The following is a 21,104-nucleotide window of genomic DNA, read 5'->3' as shown; positions in this document are numbered from 1 at the left end:
GCATAGGGCAATTCTTTCTTTGCTTGCTTCTTGGGAAATTCCCTTCTGGACGGAACTCAGGTTTCCGGCCATCTTAATTCCGGGCATCTCTGGGATGTGGTCTTTCTCGGCCGGTCCTCAGCCATCTAAGGCTAGTGGTCCCTACATCCGGAGGTGTTTGCAGTGATCTGCAACTAGAGATGAGCGAACTTACAGTAAATTTGATTCGTCACAAACTTCTCGGCTCGGCAGTTGATGACTTTTCCTGCGTAAATTAGTTCAGCCTTCAGGTGCTCCGGTGGGCTGGAAAAGGTGGATAGTCCTAGGAAAGAGTCTCCTAGGACTGTATCCACCTTTTCCAGCCCACCGGAGCACCAGAAAGCTGAACTAATTTATGCAGGAAAAGTCATCATCTGCCGAGCGGAGAAGTTCGTGGCGAATCGAATTTACTGTAAGTTCGCTCATCTCTATCTGCAACCTCTGGGGCGCTCCAGGCGTGGACCTCTGCACGTCCCGCCCTACCTTTATCTGTTTCCTCCCCTTCCTCTCTTTTCAGGGTCCTGAGGAAACTCGCAGCAGAGGGCGTTCCCGCCATTCTCGTGGCCCAGACTGGCCCCGGCGGGCTTGGTACGTCGTCATGGTCAGGCTCCTGAACGACTTACCGCTGCGCCTTCCTATCGTCCAGACCTCCTATATCAGGTCTCCTGGGCCACCCCTATTCACGTCTCTGCTTTTGACGGCGTGGCGGTTCAGACAGTGGTTCTGAGGACCCGCGGTTTCTCTTTCCATGTGGTTAGCACCATGCTGAAGGCTCACAAGACTTCCTTTGCAAAGATTTACCACCATACCTGGCGGTCTTATTTCTGTTGGTGTGAAACTCAGCCTTTTTTCCAGTCGTGGTTGGCTTTCAGCTCCCTTAGGGGTCAAAGATTCGGACATTTCTTCTGGTTGCTTGGACAGTTTGTGGTTTTTCCTCTTGACCTGTCGGTCTTCTCCTATTGTTCTGGGACTAAAACTGATTACCTCAGGTGCCTGTGGACGGGTATACCCTGCTGGGAGGAGCCGACTTTTCTTGTTGCCATAGTGTCAAGCCTCCTAGAGACAGCAGCATATACCCATGGTCTGTGTCCCCCAATGGATCCTCCGAGAAAGAGATTTTACGGTAAGCAAATAAGATCTCCTTTTTGGAGAGTCTCCATAGAGGTTGCATGAATGCATCTTATACAAATCTGTTTGGCATCACGGTCAGTACTTAAAGGACAAGTCTCACATTAAATAATTGTTCAGCTTTTAGTGCAGAAGGTAAAGTTATATAGGTTTGTAAATCACTTCCATTACCAATGCTGCTTAGAAACAAGCTTTTTCTGCATTCTTCTGTCTGACAGGAAATTCAGCTGTTCCAGGTTTTCATGACTTTCGACCCCCTATTCAGGCTGTTATCAGCAGCATCCAGGGGCCGTGACGCGACAATTACCCAGAAAACCCCTGTGCTGCAGAGAGCTCCCTGTGCTCGGCCTTAGCCCCTCCCATCTGATGAATATTCACACTGTCCTCCCTCTGTTCTGCAGTGATTGGCTGAGCAGCACTGCCTATATGCCGGCTGATTCAGATCATAGCAGAGTCAGCAAACGGGCTGATTCCCTCCCCTCTCCTTGCTAATGTTTTTACACTGATAACGGAGGAGAGGGGGGAGGGGTGGGAGCTGCCAGCGTAGACCTGTCACACTGAGCACTGGGGAGAGAGGAGTGCAGGGCAGAGAAGGGGGGGAGATGATTGTGCCACTGTAAAGCAGGAGGGGGAGGGAGTGATTTTACAGTGTAAAACTGCAGCTTCAACTCCAGGGTCCCTCTCTCTGAGCACTGAGATAACATTTTGTTTCCTCGTGGCCACCCTGCTGTATAGGGCTATGATTGGAGCTCAGTGGTATATGGGAGTGAGCTAGCAGAGCTGTGGGAGTGACTAACATAAGTTAGGGGTGGTAACAAGCTCTCTGCTCAGGCAGCTGAGAGCAGGAAATGTGAGCAGTGCATGCAGGGAAATGTAGTCTTTGAGATCACAGGCATAGCCACCATAACCAGGAAGTAACTGGAATTTATGAGCTGAATAGCCGGTGAATGGGGGGGCGGAAAAAAAATCACAAACATGTCAGAGAGGTGGTAGGTGAATATACTATGGAATGGCTAGGTATTTTTTTTTTTCTTTGCTGCATGGGATATCTTCTTTAACTTAAAGGGGTACTCCGGTGAAAACCTTTTTTTCATTTAAATCAACTGGCTCTGGAAAGTTACAGACCTGTTACACAGACTTGTAGTGCGGTTGATCCTGATTAAAACGCTCCTTACCTGGTTAAAAATGGTTCAGCGGTTCTTCAGATATCTTTATTTTTAGTTTTCTGTTATTCCCTGGCTTGGGACTCAGTGGGAGGTCTTATCAGCTCGGACTCGGCTATATGTCATTCTAGCTGGACGGAGCTGCCGCCCGGCTCATAAATATTCATGAACTTATCCTCGCGGCCCTCCCCACCAGACCTAGAAAAAGGAGTTAGACTACGAGGATAAGGTCATGAATATTCATGAGCCGGGCGGCAGCTCCGCCCAGCTAGAATGATGCGTGGCCGAGTCCCAGATGATAACACCTCCCACTGAGTCCCAAGCCAGGGAATAACAGAAAACTAAAAATAAAGATGTCTTAAGAACCACTGAACCATTTTTAACCAGGTAAGAAGCGTTTTAATCAGGATCAACCGCACTACAAGTCTGTGTAACAGGTTTAGTGCGGGTGATTCTGATGACAGATTTCCTTTAAATAGAAAGAAGCATATTTTTTTAATAACATGCAATTGTAAAGTTATTCTGCATACGTTAATCTATAATACAGGGGTGTGGAAATTAAAAAAAAAACTACTTGTCCAAGGCACTAAAGCGGAACACAATCTACTTGTCCCTCAAGAAAATCTACTTGTCCTGGTTGATGAAATAATTTCAACCAAAATAGTCTGATTTTCCCCCCCCCCCCCACTAGACCACCAGGGATGGATATAAGATTCCTTTAGACACTGCTGACAGCGGTGATCTAATGGTTTAATAGGCGATCGCAGCATGCCAGGATATTAGAGGCGGGAGAGCTGTAGCTCCTTTTACACCCGAGCCAGCCCAGAAAAGTCTAGATGTAACTTTTTGATCACAATAAAAAATTTCTCATATGAAGTGACCAAAAATGAGCAATTCTGGGCTATTTTTTACATTTCCACCTTTCCCCGTACGGTTTAATTAACATTATATTTTAATAGTCTGGACATTTCCACATGCAGCGATACCACTTATGTTTATTTTTGTACATTATTTTTATTTAAAGAAAATTGGAAACTTTTATTAGGAAAGGGGCTTATTCACATTTATATGCACTTTTTAAAATATTTTAATCACTATTTTTCAGTCTCAATAGGGACTTGTGTGTTACTGGGGGGGGGGGGGGGTTCTGCTTATCCAGTTTATGTGCTGCATTTTGTGTCAGAAAATGTTGGAGGTTGCATTTAGTTACTAGATAACTACAACTCCCAGCATGCCCTGATACAGCCTATGGTTGTGTGGGTGTTGCAGCATGTTGCACTGTATAGTAGGACAGTTAAGGTTATTGTGTAACATGCTGGGAGTTGTAGTTTTGGTTTGTGTCAGCTGCAGAGCCATAGGATGTGTCAAGGAATACTGGGAATTGCAGTTAGTAACTACAACACCCAGCATGCCCTGATGCAGCCTATAGCTCTGCAGCTGACCTGAACCAAAACTACAACTCCCAGCATGTTACACTTTATAGTTCTACAGTTTAGGTTATGGTGCAACACGCTGGGAGTTGTAGTATTGGTTCGGACGTGTTTGTGTGCATCCGTCGGGCTCTTGGTCGGCGGGTGAGTATGAAGGGTGGGATTCTGGGGGTGCAATTTTGTGCGGGTGCCACTAAAAATAAATAAAATTAGATGGTACAACTGCCCTAATGCCCGACGTGACAGACCGCTCCTATACAAAACATTGATGCATACACATCATACATGTACCAGCCACTGCCCCCATATCATACATACACACCCCCCGCCACTGCCCCCCCACATCATACATTACATACACACATACACTCACACCATACATATGCACACATCATACATACACCTGCCGCTGCCCCCCCACATCATACATTACATACACTCACATCACACTTAGACATCATACACACATCATACATTACATACACATCACACACAGACATTATACACACATTATACATTACATACACATCACTCACAGACATTATACACACATTATACATTACAAACACATCACACATAGACAGACATCATACACACATTATACATTACATACACATCACACACAGACATCATACACACATTATACATTACATACACATCACACACAGACATCATACACACATTATCCATTACATACACATCACACACAGACATCATACACACATTATCCATTACATACACATCACACACAGACATTATACACACATTATCCATTACATACACATCACACATAGACATCATACACACATACACTCACACCATACATATCCACCAGTGTTTCCCAACCAGGGTGCCTCCAGCGGTTGCAAAACTACAACTCCCAGCATGCCCAGGGCATGCTGGGAGTTGTAGTTTTGCAACAGCTGGAGGCACCCTGGTTGGGAAACACTGATATACACCATACATATGCACAATTCATACATACACCTGCCGCTGCCCCCCATCATACATTACATACACACATCACACATACACTCACACCCTACATATACAACCACCCTTCCTGCCGCTGCCTGTATTCTCGGCCTCCTCACCTGAGCCGCCATCAGAGCTGTAGTCCCGGCCGGTGTGAGGTGAGATTTCCGTCCTCCCCCTCACCCCTCCTGCTCTGTGTTTTCCCCGTGCAAACTAGCAACCTCCCCGTGGTGGATTAGGTCCTGTGAAGAAAGAGCAGGGGGGGAGGGATAGAGCTGTGTGCGGGGGATGGAGCTGTGCACGGAGCTGTCTACATCCTCTCTCTCACCCTGCTGTCTTCTGAGCTCCGTCCTCCATCCTCCGGGAGGGGAGATAAGGGGGCTCTGCAGTCAGCTGGAGGCCGCCACTGCCCCCTCCCCCATACACTCTGAGTGTCGGTGTGAGGTGTAGACTTCCATCGGCTCCTGCACCTCACACCGACATTAAAGAAAAATTAAGGGGAAGTCTGTCCGGCCCTGCTAGCCCGATACAGGGCTAAATCTATAAACAATTCACCTGCCCGGCACCCAAAACTACTTGTCCCGGGCGTCGGGCTATAGGATTTCCACATCCCTTTAATATATCAAAGTTTTTTTGTTGAGAGGAACCCTTTAATAATTCCTGTATTTATTAGCTGCTGAATACTACAGAGGAAATTATTTTCTTTTTGGAATGCTCTCTGATGACATCACGAGCACAGCGCTCTCTGCTGACATTATATCAATAATAATAAGTCTTAGTGTCCTTAGTGGGATTTGAACCCAAGGCCCCAGCACAGCAAGGCAGCAGTGCTAACCACTAAGCCACCATGCTGTTCTTAGCATACATCTGCAATGCACAGTTGCTAAAATGGACAGAGATGTCAGCAGAGAGCACTGTGCTCGTGATGTCATCAGTGTTCCAAAAAGAAAGGAATTTCCTCTCTAGCATTCAGCAGCTAATAATTACTGGAAGATTAAGATTTTTTAATAGAAGTAATTTACAAATATGTTTAACTTTCTGGCACCAGTTGATTTAAACGAAAAAAGGTTTTCACCGGAGTACCCCTTTAAACCCTGTTTACTACAGTAATGTGGCGAAGTTAGATACTATGCGCACTAGCTAGGTTAATTACAACAGCACACCCGCTCTGTTTACGTGCTTCACGGAGTGGGCTGTCGGCCGGGCGCTATAACTTCCGCCTTAGGCCGGTAGTTACGTCAGACACCGGGCATCTCGCTGCACTAGGCGAGTTGAGCTGGAACATTCCCCGGCTACCTGCGCAACAACAGGTAATGCTGAGCCCGGCTTCTGATACAGCTAACCGTGAGTACTTTCAGAGGGATCTACTATGTCCCTACGTTTGCTTTTCAGGAAACATTACTGAACGGGCTTTTCCTTTGCCTGTGTTTTATTTCAGGTGGAAACGGCAACCATTGATATTTGACCCAGAGGGGACAGACCACTCTTTCTTTACAGGACGCTGAATTGGATCCCATTCTTCTTTACAGGAATATGAGGGTTTTTCCTTTTAACAGCGGGTCCATGTAATGCAGGCTACCCTCTAAAATTTGGGTCAATATTGCTGTTCATACCATGTTTTATGATTACTTTATGGTCATCAGTGTATAACATATTAATCTACCTCCATGATAACACCAACTCTTACCTGGTGGTAGAAACGTGTCGGCAGTTCTAAATACTATCTAGCATATGATAGGCTGGCAGGGCCCAGCAGAGCCTTTTCATGTGCGGTTGCTATTGGTGATGACCATTTATTGTTTAATTTCATTAAGGTGTTGGTATACACAGTCACTACAATTTGGTGGTTTTTATTATAACCAAATAAAAGTTAAGTATTAGGCAGACCTCATATTTTGAGCACTTATTAGTTATTTTTGATCTCGTATGCTCAGGTGAGATTTTGTACTACGTGGTTGGGACGCAAAACCATATACTCCTGTTGCGTTTATCTACTCTCTTTAACCCCTTAAGGACCCAGCCATTTTACACCTTAGGACCCGGCCATTTTTTTGCACATCTGACCACTGTCACTTTAGACATTAATAACTCTGGGATGCTTCTAGTTATCATTCTGATTCCGAGATTGTTTTTTCGTGACATATTCTACTTTAACATAGTGGTAACATTTTGTGGTATCTTGCATCCTTTCTTGGTGAAAAATCCCTAAATTTGATGAAAAATTGGAAAATGTTGCATTTTTCTAACTTTGAAGCTCTCTGCTTGTAAGGAAAATGGATATTCCAAATATTTTTTTTTTTTTATTCACATATACAATATGTCCACTTTATGTTTGCATCATAAAATTTACGTGTTTTTACTTTTGGAAGACACCAGAGGGCTTCAAAGTTCAGCAGCAATTTTCCAATTTTTCACAAAATTTCCAAACTCACAATTTTTCAGGGACCAGTTCAGGTTTGAAGTGGATTTGAAGGGTCTTCATATTAGAAATACCCCACAAATGACCCCATTATAAAAACTGCAACCCCCAAAGTATTCAAAATGACATTCAGTCAGCGTTTTAACCCTTTAGGTGTTTCACAGGAATAGCAGCAAAGTGAAGGAGAAAATTCACAATCTCCATTTTTTTACACTCGCATGTTCTTGTAGACCCAATTTTTGCATTTTTACAAGGGGTAAAAGGAGAAAATTTATACTTATATTTGTAGCCCAATTTCTCTCGAGTAAGCACATACCTCATATGTCTATGTAAAGTGTTCGGCGGGCGCAGTAGAGGGCTCAGAAGCGAAGGAGCGACAAGGGGATTTTGGAGAGTACGTTTTTTTAAAATGGTTTTTGGGGGGCATGTTGCATTTAGGAAGCCCCTATGGTGCCAGAACAGCAAAAAAAAAAACATGCCATACCATTTTGGAAACTAGACCCCTTGAGGTACGTAAAAAGGAATAAAGTGAGCCTTAATACCCCATAGGTGTTTCACGACTTTTGCATATGTAAAAAAATAAAAATAGCATTTCCCCCCAAATTTCACATTTTTGCAAGGGTTAATAGCAGAAAATACCCCCCCAAAATTGTAACCCCATCTCTTCTGAGTATGAACGTACCCCATAAGTTGACCTGAAGTGTACTATGGGTGAACTACAATGCTCAGAAGAGAAGGAGTCATATTTGGCTTTTTGAGAGCAAATTTTGGAAGCCCATATGGTGCCAGGACAGCAAAATAACCCCCACATGGCATACCATTTTGGAAACTAGACCCCTTGAGGAACGTAACAAGGCGGAAAGTGAGCATTTACCCCCCCCCCCCCCCCCCCACTGGTGTCTGTCAGATCTTTGGAACAGTGGGCTGTACAAAATTTTTAATTTGCACAGCCCACTGTTCCAAAGATCTGTCAGATACCTGTGGGGTGTAAATTCTCACTGCACCCCTCATTACATTCTGTGAGGGGTGTAGTTTCCGAAATGGGGTCACATGTGGGGTTTTGGTTTTTTTGCGTTTGTCAAAACCGCTGTAACATTCAGCCACCCCTGTGCAAAGCACCTCAAATGTACATGGCGCACTCTCCCTTCTGGGCCTTGTTGTGCGCCCCCAGAGCACTTTGCGCCCACATATGGGGTATCTCCGTAGTCGGGATAAATTGCATTACAAATTTTGGGGGGCTTTTTTCCCTTTACCTCTTGTCAAAATGAAAAGTATAGGGCAACACCAGCATGTTAGTGTGAATTTTTTTTTTTTTTTACACTAACATGCTGGTGTAGACCCCAACTTCACCTTTTCATAAGGGGTGAAAGGAGAAAAAGACCCCCAAAATTTGTTAGGCAATTTCTCCCGAGTACGGAGATTCCCTAAACTGTTGCCTTGAAATACGACAGGGCTCCAAAGTGAGAGCGCCATGCACATTTGAGGCCTGAATTAGGGATTTGCATAGGGGTGGACATAGGGGTATTCTACGCCAGTGATTCCCAAACATGGTGCCTCCAGCTGTTGCAAAACTCCCAGCATGCTTGGACAGTCAACGGCGTCCGGCAATACTGGGAGTTGTTGTTTTGCAACAGCTGGAGGCTCCATTTTGGAAAGAGTGGCGTACCAGACCTTTTTCATTTTTATTGGGGAGGGGGGCTGTGTAGGGGTATGTGTATATGTAGTGTTTTTTACTTTTTATTTTATGGTAGTGTTTTTAGGGTACAGTCACACGGGCGGGGGATTACAGAGAGTTTGCTGCATTGCAAACTTGCAGCCTGATACTCACTGTAAGCCCCCTGCCCATGTGAATGTACCCTATACATTCACAGGGGGGGGGGGGGGGGGGGACCTCCAGCTGTTTCAATACTACAACTCCCAGCATGCACAGTCTATCAGTGCATGCTGGTAGTTATAGTTATGCAACAGCTGGAGGATCACGGGTTGGGAAACACTGAGTTAGGAAACAGACAATGTTTCCCAACCAGTGTGCCTCCAGCTGTTGCAAAACCACAACTCCCAAACATTCTCAGGCATGCTGGAAGTAGTAGTTTGGCAACATCTTTAGAGCCAGATGTTGCCGAACTACAACTCCCAGCATGCTTGGAGTTGTAGTTTTGCAACATCTGGAGGACTACAGTTTGCAGACCACTAATACAGTGGTTCCCAATCTGTGCCCTTCCAGATGTTGCAAAACTACAACTCCCAGTATGCCAAAACTGTCCAGGCATGCTGGGAGTTGTAGTTCTGCAACATCTGAAGGGCCAGATGTTACAGAACTACAACTCCCAGCATGCCTGGACAGTAAGGGCATGCTGAGGATGTGTAGTTTTGCAACATCTGGAAGGGCACAGTGGTCCCAAAACTGTGGACCTCCAGAAGTTGCAAAACTGCAACTCCCAGCATGCCCAGATGCCAAGGGCTGTCTGGGCATGCTGGGAGTTGTAGTATACAGGGTCCCAATACAGCAATGCATGTCGCTTTACGGCGACGTGCATTGCTGTAAAGGGCCCGACCGCGGCTGAAGAGGAACTCGCCTGTCGCCGCCGCTTCCGCCTTCATCGCCGGGATCTGGGTCTTCAGGAACGAGGTAAGTACCGGGGCCGGGCCCCAGCACTCCCCGTCCTCCGGTCTTCCTCTCCGGACTTCAAGGGGCAGGGCGGGAGGAAGTAACCGCCCGCCCCCCCCCCCTGCGATTGGTCGGTTAGCTAACCGACGGATCGCAGGGGATAGGAGGAGTTGGCAGGGATCATGCAAAATTACCGGACAGTCGGGTCCCAGAGACCTGATCAGCCCGGTATCGCCGCAGATGGCCCCCCTCGACGTTTGCCATGGATGCCTGCTGAAGCATTTCAGCAGGCATCCGGTTCCGATCTCTTACCGGCGCGCGGCAGGGACCAGAAAACGCCAGGACGTACGGGGACGTCCTGGGTCCTTAAAGCCCAGGGTGCGGGGACGTCCCCGTGCGTCCCTGGTCCTTAAGATGTTAAAGTCCCATCTTCTCAGGCCATAAAACAGCAAAGACTAGTGAGGTGAGTATTAATGTAAACAGCATATCCTCACTAATCAAGGCAGGGAGTGCTGCTTTTGTGGTACAGTCTTCCATTACATCTTTTGCCTTTCTCACATAAAAATAAGGTATATTCACACTGATCACATTTTAATCTTATTAGCAGACAGAAACCAAAAGCAATATAATACACAAACATGTCCAACCTGGAAAGCCTGGGAATTTATCAAGATCACCATTTAACAATGTAAAAGTGTGCTGTACTCCCCTTCCCTGATTTATTAAGAGGCGCATGCTTCTTAACAAATCAGGCAGTGAAGCAGCCCATTGTCAGTTCTTCTGAAATCTGTGCTAACTTACATTTCAATTACAATTGACTCTATCTTTGTTGCGTAAATTGTAATAAATCCAGAATAGCATGAGGCCATGCCTTCTTTGACACCCACTTTATGCAATCTCCACCAACTTAGCAAGTAAGGTGTCACAATTTGTTTGCAGAAAATGGAGGCTTGCACACAAATTTGCAACATTTCAGACTCCACCATGTGCAGACAATGATAAATTGCCCTCCTATATGCATATAACCGTTATGGGAAAAATGAAGCCAGAAACAGGTTCTGTACATGCATTACAGCAGATCTCTGGGTCCTAGCTTTGTTATTACTGCTGTTACAATGTGAAAGTACTGTTAAAGGGGTACTCTTGTGGAAAAAAAATATTTAAATTAACTGGTGCCAGAAAGTTTAACAGATTTGTGAATTACTTATGTTTAAAAATTGCAATCCTTCCAGTACTTATCAGCTGTTGTATGCTCAACAGGAAGTTCTTTTCAAATTTCTTTTCTGTCTGACCAAAGTGCTCTCTAGAGGTTTGCTATGGGGAATTGCTCCTGCTCTGGACAGTTCCTGACATGGACAGAGGTGTCAGCAGAGAGCACTGTGGTCAGACAGAAAAGAAATTCAAAAGAAAAGAACTTCCTGTGGAGCATACAGCAGCTGATAAGTACTGGAAGGATTAAGAATTTTAAATGGAAGTAATGTACAAATCTATTTAACTTTCTGGCACAATTTGATTTCCAGCGAAGTACTCCTTTAAGGCATGAGGATGAACTTCCAGTAGAGAAAGAAGTGAAACATGAGCATGATTGAGAAGAACAACTCACTATACTAGTCCCTACTGCTCTGAAACCCAGGGGTAAACCAGAGGGGAAAAAAAAAAAACATGAGAAAACAAGCCCTGCTGTTATTGAAGTGAAGAGTAAAATTACAGAAGGAATTGCAGACATGTGAAGCAAAGACTTATCCAAGACAAAAAAGGGGTGTTGCAGAGATGGATAAAAGTGGCATGCTTAGAGATGTTAAAGGGTACCTCTCATCAAATAAACTTTTCATATATTTTAGATTAATGAATGTTGAATAACTTTCCAATAGCATGTTAATGAAAAATATGCTTCTTTCTATTGTATTTTTCCCGATCAGTCCTGTCAGCAAGCATTTCTGACTCATGCTGGAGTCCTAAACACTCAGAGCTGCCAGCCTGCTTTGTTCACAGCCAAACAGGCTGTGAACAAAGCAGGCTGGCAGCTCTGAGTGTTCTCCTTTGTGAACAAAGCAGACTGGCAGCTCGTAGTGTTTAGGACTCCAGCATGAGTCTGAAATGCTTGCTGCCAGGACTGGCAGGGAGACCCCTAGTGGTCATTTCTTCAAAGTGGAAAATTAAATAGAAAGAAGCATATTTTTTAATAACATGCAATTGTAAAGTTATTCTGCATACATTAATCTATAATATATCAAAAGATTTGATGAGAGGTACCCTTTAAAAACAATGTTCAGATAGTTAGGGAGAAACCACCAGTGACACACAGTATAAGAACGTGGCCAGAAAAGACAGAAGAAGCAATCATTGGTCACACACTTCCAAGTTCTTGAAACAGAAAGTAAAGTTGAAACACTGCATACATTTTGGATTAAAGGGGTACTCTGTTGCTAGACATCTTATCCTCTATCCAAAGGATAGGTGATAAGATATGATTGTGGGGGTCCCGCCGCTGGGACCCCCGCAATCTCCGTGACGAACACCAGGTTTCTGCATGGTGATTGCGGGGGTCCCAGAGACCAGACCCTCGCAATCAGACATCTTTTTTCCCTTTTAAAGGCAATTTGTCATTAGAAAATTACCTATTGCTTTAAACCAGTTTTTATGTTAAACATATTTTATAATGTACAAAAAATGTTACTAAAAAAATTACAGTAAGAAAATAAAAACAGATTAGAAAAAAGAACAGGTGTCAGGATCCGTCTCTAATCTAGGCAACACATTACCTTTAAATGGGCACTATCATGAAGTAAAAAAAAATTGATATGTTGTAGTACTTTAGTACTACAACATATCTCTAATATACTTTAAAGGAGTACTCCGACGCAACCTGTTTATGGGGAAATGAATTATTAATAAAAGTTATATCACATTGTAATATACTCACGTTGTCCATGTCGGCTTCTTCCCGGACTTCTCCTCACTTTTCCATCTTGCCGGAAGCTGGGTCCTTTGATGACGCTCGACTGCGTCGTCTTCAAGATCCGGCGCCATCTTCGCCCGGTGACTCATCACTCCCATGAGTCACTGCGGGCTGTGCCGGCCTCCCAGCCCTGAGTCGGCTACTGCGCATGCGCAGTACTACGCAAATAGAGTAGGGCTAACGCTAGGCTCCTATCGCTGCCTACGTTAGTCCAACGCTATTTGTGTAGTGCTGCGGCATTCTTGTTTCCAGGCATGCTGCGCAGTACTACGCAAATAGTGTAGAGCTAACGCTAGGCTCCTATCGCTGCCTACGTTAGCTCTACGCTATTTGCGTAGTGCTGCGGCATTCTTGTGTCTGGGCAGCCTTCGGCTGTCCGGGCATGCTGGGAGTTGTAGTTTTGCAGCAGCTGGAGGCACCCTGGTTGGGAAACACTGCACTAGCGGTGTCACAAGACTGCCGCAGCACTACGCAACTGCATAGGCAGCGATAGGAGCCTAGCGTTAGTCCTACGCTATTTGCGTAGTGCTGCGGCATTCTTGTGACACCGCTAGTGCAGTGTTTCCCAACCAGGGTGCCTCCAGCTGTTGCGAAACTACAACTCCCAGCATGCCCGGACAGCCGAAGGCTGTCCGGGCATGCTGGGAGTTGTAGTTTCGCTACAGCTGGAGGCACCCTGGTTGGGAAACACTACGCTAAGTGGGCACATGGATCAGTGGGCTAGTGGGCACATGGATGGGTGGATCAGTGGGCTAGTGGGCACATGGATCAGTGGGCACATGGAGAGGGCTGATGAGCTGGGAGGATGGGAGGAGATAACCACAAGGGAAGGAGCTGTGGGCGTCACTTTATTATAATTTTCTGGGGGAGGGGGGAAGATGGGAGAGAGAGCAGCAGCTAACAGGAAGCTGGCGTGGGGAGTCATGAGAAATGTAGTCTTTATGACATGGCTGCTTACTGCTACAGGTGGCAATTACAAGAGTAGTTCTTAGAAAGCTGCAAATGAATTTAGATGATTAGAGAGAGCTCCATCTGCTGAAATATACCATGAACCAGTTCTACAACGGCCAGACTGTAATGACAGGTACATATCAAATCTCCTTTATTATTATTATTATTAGTCTCTTCAGTTTAATAGCAAGAAGTTTTTAGTGGTCTGTTTCCATGGATCTGATGTCTGTATAGGGATGTACCTCCAAATTAACATGCAAATTAGTTTCTGTACATTAAAACCAGAAAGTGCAATATTTGATTGTAACATACAAAACTTTAAAATCAGCAGATCTCTAATATGAAATGCAGTTTGTGTATCCAGCAAAGCATAAGGATTGTATTAGTATCTAAAGGTCATTTTTGAGGCATAAAAAATGCACGGTGGCAACTGTTCTTTGGATTGATGTAGGATAAGCTACAATTCTCCAGAGCTTTGTAGTCAAAGGCATGCTGTTAATGAGATAGGAAGCAGAGGTTACAGTCTTTAAACAGTATTGTAATGTGCATGGAGATGCAGAAATGAAAGCCGACTGCTGATATCTGATTTAAATGTTTATGTAGCTTGTTAGACTTTATGCAAGCACAACTGTTTGTCTCAGTAACTTGGTGCAGCTTAATCAGTATATTTTAACCAAGTAGGCCTTAAAGGGGTAGTCCAGGCCAAAACTTTTTTATTTATATCAACTGGCTCCCGAAAGTTAAACAGATTTGTAAATTACTTCTATTAAACAATCTTAATCCTTCCAACAGTTATTAGCTTCTGAAGTTTTCTGTCTAACTGCTCAATGATGATGTCACGTCCCGGGAGCTGTGCATGATGGGAGAATATCCCCATAGGAACTGTACAGCTCCCGGGACGTGAGTAATCAGACAGCAATTAGACAGAAAACAACAACTCAACTTCAGAAGCTAATAACTATTGGAAGGATTAAAGAGGTATTCCAGGCCAAAACTTTTTTTTTTTTTTTATATATCAACTGGCTCCGGAAAGTTAAACAGATTTGTAAATTACTTCTATAAAAAAAAAAAAATCTTAATCCTTCCAATAGTTATTAGCTTCTGAAGTTGAGTTTTTGTTTTCTGTCTAACTGGTCTCTGATGACTCGCATCCCTGGAGCTGTGCAGTTCCTATGGGGATATGCTCTCATCATGCACAGCTCCCGGGACGTGACATCATCATTGAGCAGTTAGACAGAAAACTTCAGAAGCTAATAACTATTGGAAGGATAAAGATTTTTTAATAGAAGTAATTTACAAATCTGTTTAACTTTCCGGAGCCAGTTGATATATATAAAAAAAGGTTTTGCCTGGAATACCCCTTTAAAGGAGTAGTAGTAGTCCAGTATTGAAAAACATCCCCAAAGTTTGTTGAAATAATAGGTCCACTCTACGGAGAGCTGGAATCCTTTGAAAGCATTCAATGCAAGCTCTGGACAGTCAACATGAAGGGATTATCTCCTGGGAGCTTGTCCTAGTGGTGTCTGGGACATTAACCCCTTAAGGACGGAGGTCATTTTGGCCTTAAGGACCAGAGCATTTATTGCACATCTGACCACTGACACTTTAAGCATTAATAACTCTGAAATGCTTTTACTTATGAATTTGATTCCGAGATTGTTTTTTTCGTGACATATTCTTCTTTATCCTAGTGGTAAATTTTCGTTGGTATTTGCATCATTTCTTGGTGAAAAATTCAAAAATTTCATGAAAACTTAGAAAATGTAGCATTTTTCTAAATTCAAAACTCTCTGCTTGTGAGGAAAATAGACATACCAAATAAATTATATATTGATTCACATATACAATATGTCTGCTTTATATTTTCATCATAAATTTGACATGTTTTTACTTTTGGAAGATATCAGAGGGCTTCAAAGTTCAGCAGCAATTTTTCACAAAATTTTCAAAATCGGCATGCCTGGACAGTCAATGGCTGGCTGGAAATGCTAGGAGTTGTGGTTTTGCAACAGCTGGAGGCTCCGTTTTGGAGGGGGGGGGGGGTGGCTGGGTATGTGTATAGGTAGGTAGGGTTTTACTTTTTATTTTGTGTAGGTGTAGTGTTTTTAGGGTACAGTCACACAGGTGGGGGTTCACAGCTGGGAGTTTGAGCTGAAGCGGAATATTTGCTGCATCTCAGACTTGCAGCGAGAAGCTCACTGTAAACCTGACTGTGTGAATGTATCCTTTACATTCACATGGGGGGGAGGAGCAAACCTCCAGCTGTTGCAAAACTACAACTCCCAGGATGCAGTGACCGCAGAAGTTCATGCTGGGAGTCCGAGAATGCTGAAAGTTGTAGTTCTGCAACATCTGACCCTTCAGATGTTGCCGAACTACAACTTCCAGCATGTCTGGGCATGCTTAGAGTTAGTTTTGCAACAACTGGAGAACAGTTTGGAGACCACTATGTAGTGATGTCCAAACTGTAGCCCTCCAGATGTTGCAAAACTTTAACTCCAAGCATGCCCAGACATGCTGGAAGTTGTAGTTTGGCAACATCTGAAGGGCCAGATGTTACAGAACTACAACTCCCAGCATTCCTGGACTCTCTGGGCATGCTGAGAGTTGTAGTTTTGCAACATCTGGAAGAGCACAGATTGGAGACCACTGCTCCTTGCCTTTTAAGAACCATAACTCTTTTATTTTTCCATCCTCGCCCATATGAGAACTTGCCTTTTTCATTTTAACAAAAAATGTACGGCGCAACCACAAAAATATTACTTGTGGCGGGAAATGGAAATGAAAACCACAATTTTAAAGGGGTACTCTGTTGGAAATTTTTTTTTGAAAATCAACTGGTGCCAGAAAGTTAAACAGATTTGTAAATTACTTCTATTAAAAATCCTAATCCTTCCAGTACTTATTAGCTGCTGTATGCTTCAGAGGAAGTTATGTTCATTTTGAATTTCTTTTCTGTCTGACCACAGTTCTCTCTGCTGACATCTCTGTTCATGTCAGGAACTGTCCAGAGCTGGATAGGTTTGCTATGGGGATTTGCCCCTGCTCTGGACAGTTTCTGACATGGACAGAGGTGTCAGCAGAGGGCACTGTGATCAGACAAAAAATACATTCAAAAAGAAAATAAATGTGGAGCATACAGCAACTGATAAGTACTGGAAGGATTAAGATTTTTAACCCTTTAACGACGCAGGACGTATATTTACATCCTGCGCCGTCTCCCGCGATATGAAGCGGGGTCGCGCTGCAACCCCGCATCACATCGTGTCAGTCCCGGCGCTCATCAACGGCCGGGAGCTGCGGCTAATACCACACATCGCCGATCGCCGCTTCTAAAGCTGACCGCCGCTTCTAAAGCGAAAGTATCCCGGCTAGTCAGTTGGGCTGTTCGGGACCGCCGCGGTGAAATCGCGGCGTCCCGAACAGTTACAGGACACCGGGAGGGCCCTTACCTGCCTCCTCGGTGTCCGATCGACGAATGACTGCTCCGTGCCTGAGATCCAGGCAGGAGCAGTCAATCGCCGATAACACTGATCACAGGCGTGTTAATACACGCCAGTGATCAGCATAGGAGATCAGTGTGTGCAGTGTTATAGGTCCCTATGGGACCTATAACACTGCAAAAAAAAAGTAAAAAAAAAAAAAAAGTGTTAATAAAGGTCACTTAACCCCTTCCCTAATAAAAGTTTGAATCACCCCCCTTTCCCCATAAAAAAAAGAAAACCGTGTAAATAAATAAAAAAATAAACATATGTGGTATAGCCGCGTGCGTAAATGTCCAAACTATAAAAATATATAATTAATTAAACCGCACGGTCAATGGCGTACGCGCAAAAAAACTCCAAAGTCCAAAAAAAGCGCATTTTGGTCGCTTTTTATACCATTAAAAAATGAATAAAAAGTGATTAAAAAGTCCGATCAAAACATAAATCGTACCGTTAAAAACTTCTGATCAAGGCGCAAAAAACGAGCCCTCATATCGCCCTGTACGTGGAAAAATAAAAAAGTTATAGGGGTCAGAAGAGGACATTTTTAAACATGTAAATTTTCCTGCATGTAGATAGGATTTTTTCCAGAAGTGCGACAAAATCAAACCTATATAAGTAGGGTATCATTTTAACCGTATGGACCTACAGAATAATAAGGTGTCATTTTTACAGAAATATGCACTGCGTAGAAACGGAAGCCCCCAAAACTTACAAAATGGCGTATTTTCTTAGATTTTGTCGCACAATTATTATTTTTTTCCGTTTCGCCGTGAATTTTTGGGTAAAATGACTGTCACTGCAAAGTAGAATTGGTGACGCAAAAAATAAGCCATAATATGGATTTTTAGGTGGAAAATTGAGAGGGATATGATTTTTAAAATGTAAGGAGGAAAAAACGAAAGTGCAAAAACAGAGAAACCCTGAGTCCTTAAGAGGTTAATAGAAGTCATTTACAAATCTGTTTAACTTTTTGGCACCAGTTTATAAAAAAAAAAATAATAATTTCCACCGGAGTACTCCTTTAACCCCTTAAGGTCCAAGGGCGTACAGGTACGCCTTTGCTCCCTGGTACTTAAGGACCAAGGGCGTACCTGTACGCCCGTGGGAATTTCGGTCCCCGCCGGGCGGGGATCGCGCCGGGGTGACTGCTGATATCTATCAGCAGGCACCCCGCGCAAATGCCCAGGGGGGTCATTAGACCCCCCATGTCGGCGATCGGCGCAAATCGCAAGTGAATTCACACTTGCGATTTGCGCCGATTCCGGATCATACGGGTCTATGGTGACCCGGAATAGAAGGGGGATCGCGGGTGTCCTAGGCACCCACGATCCCCCTGTAGCGATAGGAGTGAGATGGCAGGGTTGCCACCCCTCCTATCTCTGCTATTGGTGGTCTAGACGCGACCACCAATAGCAGATCGGGGGCGGAGGGGTTTACTTTCGGTTTCCCCGTCCTGCCCTCCCACAATAGGCGGGGCAGGACGGGGAAACCGACAGGGACCGGCGCCGAAGATCCACTTACCCATCGGCGACGGCAGCGGGCGATGATCGGCGGAAGAAGAGGACCGCGACGCAGCTTCCTGGATCCAACGGAAGTCGGTGAGTTACTTAGCAACATCTGGAGGGCTACAGTCTGAGACCACTATAGTGGTCTCTAAACTGTAACCCTCCAGATGTTGCAAAACTACAACTCCCAGCATGCCCAGAGAGCTGTTTAGGCTTGCTGGGAGTTGCAGTTTTGCAACAGCTGGAGGTCTACAGTTTGAGACCACTGCAAAGTGATCTCTATACTGTGCACCTCCAGATCTTGCAAAACTACAACTCCCAGCATGCCCAGACAGCAGTTTGCTGTCTGGGCATGCTGGGAGTTGTAGTTTTGCAACATCTGGAGGTCCACAGTTTGGAGACCACTATGCAGTGGTCTCTAAACTACAGCTCTACAGATGTTGCAAAACTGCAACTCCCAGCAAGCCTAAACAGCAAACAGCTGTCTCTGCATGCTGGGAGTTGTAGTTGCGATCCCTCCAGCTGTTGCATAACTACATCTCCCAGCATGCCTTTCGGCGATCAGTACATGCTGGGAGTTGAAGTTTTGCAACAGCTGGAGGCACACTGGTTGGAAAATACTGAGTTAGGTAACAGAACCTAACTGAAGGTTTTCCAACCAGTGTGCCTCCAGCTGTTGCAAAAGTACAACTCCCAGCATGCACGGTCTGTCAGTACATGCTGGGAGTTGTAGTTTTGAAACAGCTGGAGGTTTGCCCCCCCCATGTGAACGTACAGGGTACATTCACACTGGCGGGTTTACAGTTTTCTGCTTCAAGTTTGGGCTGTGGCAAATTTTTCACCGCAGTGCAAACTCCTAGCGGTAAATTCACTGTAAACCCGCCAGTGTGAATGTACCCTAAAAACACTACACTTACACATAATAAAGAGTAAAACACAACATATACACCCCCTTACACTGTCTCCCTAATAAAAAATAAAAAACGTATTGTACGGCAGTGTTTCCAAAACAGAGCCTCCAGCTGTTGCAAAACAACAACTCCCAGCATTTCCGGACAGCCACTGACTGTCCAGGCATGCTGGGAGTTTAGCAACAGCTGGAGGCACCCTGTTAGGGGTATTCTACGCCAGTGATTCCCAATGTCCACCCCTGTGCAATCCCTAATTTAGTCCTCAAATGCGCATACCGCTCTCACTTCGGAGCCCTGTCGTATTTCAAGGAAACAGTTTAGTGCCACATATGGGGTATCTTCGTACTCGGGAGAAATTGCGTTACTAATTTTGGGGGCTTTTTTTCCTTTTACCCCTTATGAAAAAGAAAAGTTGGGGTCTACACCAGCCTGTTAGTGTAAAAAAAATTTTTTTTTTACACTAACATGCTGGTGTTGTCCTTTACTTTTTATTTTCACGGGAGGTAAAAGGAAAAAAAGACCCCCAAAATTTGTAACGCAATTTCTCCTGAGTACGGAGATACCCCATATGTGGGCGTAAAATGCTCTGCGGACGCACAACAAGGCTCAGGAGTGAGAGCGCACCATGTACATTTGAGGCCTAAATTGGTGATTTGCACAGGGGTGGCTGATTTTACAGCGGTTCTGACATAAGCACAAAACAATAAATACAGACATGTGACCCCATTTTGGAAACGACACCCCTCACGGAACATAACAAGGGGTATAGTGAGCCTGAACACCCCACAGGTGTTTGACAAATTTTCATTAAAGTTGGATGGGAAAATGAAAAAAAAAAAATTCACTAAAATGCTGGTGTCATCCTAAATTTTTCATTTTCACAAGGGAAAATAAAAAAAAGCCCCCCAAAATTTGTAACCCAATTTCTTCTGAGTAAGCGCATACCCCATATGTGGATGTAAAGTGCTCTATGGGTGCACTACAATGCTCAGAAGAGAAGGAGCGCCATTGGGATTTTGAAGAGAAAATTTGTCCGGAATTGAAGGCCACTTGTGTTTACAAAGCCCCCATGGTACCAGAACAATGGACCCCCCCCCCATATGTGACCCCATTTTGGAAACTACACCCCTCATGTAATGTAATAAGGGGCGCAGTGAGCATTTACGCCCCACAGGTGTCTGACAGATTTTTGGAACAGTGATCCGTGAAAATGAAAAATGTAATTTTCCATTTGCACAGCCCATTGTCCCAAAGATCTGTCAAATGCCAGTGGGGTGTAAATGCTCACTGCACCACTTATTAAATTCTGTGAGGGGTGTAGTTTCCAAAATGAGGTCACATGTGGGGGGGTCCCACTGTTATGGCACCACGGGGGGCTTTGTAAATGCACATGGCCCCTGACTACCATTCCAAACGAATTCTCTTTCCAAAAGCTCAATGGTGCTCCTCCTCTTCTGAGCATTGTAGTTCGCCCGTTGTGCACTTCAGGTCCACTTATGGGGTACCTCCATACTCAGAAGAGATGGGGTTACAAATTTTGGGGGGTATT

At 44.5% G+C, this 21,104-nt stretch overlaps 1 protein-coding gene across 11 annotated transcripts in view; it reads left to right on the top strand.

Moving 5' to 3' along the window:
- Nucleotides 1-21,104, top strand: part of C1H4orf33 (chromosome 1 C4orf33 homolog) — a 297,289-nt gene that overhangs the window by 6,062 nt on the left and 270,123 nt on the right. For 2 of the 11 annotated variants that reach the window (XM_056563527.1, XM_056563516.1), the window contains exon 1: nt 13,587-13,784. The exons of the other annotated variants lie outside the window; for them this stretch is intronic. The gene's annotated coding sequence lies outside the window, so the exon portion shown is untranslated. Of the gene's footprint in view, nt 1-13,586; nt 13,785-21,104 lie in introns of those variants that run through there. 11 annotated transcript variants of the gene reach the window in all.

The sequence above is a fragment of the Hyla sarda genome, chromosome 1 (genome assembly GCF_029499605.1).
Source record: "Hyla sarda isolate aHylSar1 chromosome 1, aHylSar1.hap1, whole genome shotgun sequence".
Classification (NCBI taxonomy): Eukaryota; Metazoa; Chordata; class Amphibia; order Anura; family Hylidae; genus Hyla; species Hyla sarda.
Note: the sequence above shows the minus strand (reverse complement) of the source record. Positions and strands in the feature narration are given on the sequence as shown.